Source organism: Drosophila santomea, chromosome 3L (assembly GCF_016746245.2).
Source record: "Drosophila santomea strain STO CAGO 1482 chromosome 3L, Prin_Dsan_1.1, whole genome shotgun sequence".
Taxonomy (NCBI): Eukaryota; Metazoa; Arthropoda; class Insecta; order Diptera; family Drosophilidae; genus Drosophila; species Drosophila santomea.
In genome coordinates this window covers 3,891,989-3,894,692 of record NC_053018.2, presented here as the reverse complement: position 1 = coordinate 3,894,692, position 2,704 = coordinate 3,891,989, and the positions used below count along the sequence as shown (strand labels likewise).

The window sequence follows — 2,704 nt, the reverse complement described above, 5'->3', positions numbered from 1 at the left end:
GATTGTGGTTTGAAAGATTAAGCTACCATGAAGAATACGTATGTTTCACTACTTCTACTTCATCTTTCCACATCTTGTAGATAAAAGTAAACTTATTCCCAAACATATAATGGTAACAATTGTTACATTTACCATTAAACTAAACTTATGGTATTTAATCTTTTTACTTTTTATTCATAAACAGTTAACCTACTTGAATAGTTCGTTGTCCTTTACAGCATTAAGAAGTAACTGGCAATCAAATGTACTTATTTATCTATTTTGTCAATTATTTCCATTAAAAACGATTAGTGACCAATTCTGCGAATAAACCACATCTGACTTCTTTAAGTCAAACTCCTTTAGCACGATCATTAACATGCCTTCATGCACTTTATTGCACTTGGCAACAAAGTAACTCGAAGTGCAATTTGCATTAAATGTTTGCCAGTAAAAAAGGCATAAAGGGCCCAAACCAAGAGCGAATCGTGAAAAGATAAGGCAGTTGACAACAAGTCGACGTGTTGAGGTTGAGTCTGAAATTCTACGTCCAAGCAAAAAGCAGAATCATGACTGGAATTATGAAAAATATAATTATTAATAGAAGGAGGTGGTGGCGGTGGTGGAAGGTGGGCGGTTTGCTTAAACGGGTATTATTTTAAAATCAAGTGGAAAAAATGCAGCAGCGAAAATGCTTCTCGGACTTGGACTTGGACTTTTTCTTTTTGGACTTTTGTGGTTTTCTGTCTCGATTATAATGCAGCGAAAAAACACATGTAACTTTCTAAAATGCAAATGGCACTGCAATGGAAAATCATGAGTGCTTTTCAATTTCAGAAGCATCCGAATTTAAACACGTGGGCGTTGGAATTGAAATGTGATATCGGCCCTTCATTTTCTGCCACTGATCACTGAGTCGCGTGCACGCTGCGTATACGTGATATCGCGATGGGCGATGCAGGCCCACTTTCTAGCGGCACTTAAATTAATTAAGTTTCCATCAAATGCCCAAGTTGACAGTTCAACTGACAGCGGCACGTCGCCACCTGTCACTTAGTGGAGCATTCCTCGGAACGCGCATAGAAATTATCCAAAACTTATTTTGCCAAATCATTTGACCCACGCCCACGCCCATGTCCACGTCCACGCCCACGTTTCCACTGACACTTCCTTTTGGCCAAAATCCATTGATACTATTTATGATTTTTCGCAAACACTGCACGTTGGTCACCGTTATTCCACCCAAACGCAATCCCCCATTGAGCAAACATTCGCGCCGCGAGAATTTCAATTGATTGTTTTAGTGATTTTTGCTTCGCTCTTTTTTGGCAACTTATCGAGAACAGATCGTATCTGCATGATTGATGGCCAGGAGCCACACCCACCAGACATCCAGATCGACACCACCGCCCACCATAGACACAAAACAAAGTCCAAAGTGCACTGCAAGCAATGGAAACTATTGAAAATGCAACACTAATGAATTAAAAGTTGTTATTAATTTAAAATATAATATAATACCATTTTAAAATGCTTAATTCTATTCTATCCAATAGAAATGGGCTTTTGTTATTTCTTAAATAAATATTATATTTGATAGATAGTTCCAAGAATGCTTTACATATCCAAGATTTATATTATCTCCTTTTTTTTCGGTGCAAAGGCGTTGTTTAGAAAGTGCTGAAAACTAAACTATTTCTGTTTCTCTTACGATCAATTATGTGGCACACGTTTGCAGACACCTTCGGTTCCAGTTCCAATTCATTCCGATCCCAACCAAGTCGAGCTGGAACTTGGACTTGCTCCCACGCATTGGGCCAAGTCAATTGAATTTTTATGGCCAATTTCATTGATTTTAATTTTGCTAATGATAAGCATTTCTTTGCACGAAGCTACCGCTTGATAACGAGCGCGTTGCGGCATGTCAATTTGCTTTTCCTCACGCTGCATTTTAATGGCCCCAGGTTTTCTTTCAATTAATTTAAACAAGGTCAATATCAAAATGTAAAAGCCAAACGTGTCAGAATGCGTGTAAAGCTGATTAGGTGTAATTTGACTTTCTTTTCGCCTCCCTCTGAACTTTATAAATTAACTCGAAATCACACAAAATTTTCCATATTCCTGCGCACAGTTTTATTCGACAACCTTTTCAATTTTGCCAGACAATCCGTTCAGATTTATTAGCCATAAATTTGCCGCTCGACTTGTCAGACGTTTGTCAAACACAAATTTAATGGCTTATTACAAACAAATTTTTGGGCATATCATTTGGCATTCCGCGCACAATCTGCGCATGCGCAAATTGTTTTGGCCCACAGCGACACCCAACAAAATTAATGGGCTCCTCAGACGCGACTATTTTGGGCGCACTTCTTACCCATTTGGTATTACGAAGCAGTAGAGCCCAGAATTGGGCCAAAGAATTTCGAATCAGCAGGTGAAACTTCTTTCGGAATTCCAGCCATTATTGACCGCATTCTGATTGGGGGAACCCAAGTCTGCTGATCACACACCCCAAAATGGTAGCAGAAAATGATGGGGCACCTGTGATGGCAAAATGTTCGGAATAAATGCTTTAACTTATCAAATAACTCAATATTCAGATATCAAAATTACCTAAAATTGCTAGCCAATAAAACAGCATGCGTCCAATTTAGTTTTCTTTAATAAGCATCATATAACATACGAATACAATAAATAATTGGCATAAATAACTTATGTCTAG

The 2,704-nt window shown here is 38.3% G+C and overlaps 1 long non-coding RNA gene across 1 annotated transcript; it reads right to left on the bottom strand.

Annotated features, from left to right (window-relative positions):
• Positions 1 to 1,162: 1,162 nt before the first annotated feature.
• On the bottom strand, positions 1,163 to 1,547 carry LOC120449117. Its single transcript, XR_005616180.1, has 2 exons — positions 1,501 to 1,547; positions 1,163 to 1,438 (listed from the first exon to the last, which is right to left on the bottom strand). It is a non-coding gene; the product is annotated as an uncharacterized LOC120449117 (long non-coding RNA).
• Between the last annotated feature and the right edge of the window lie 1,157 nt (positions 1,548 to 2,704).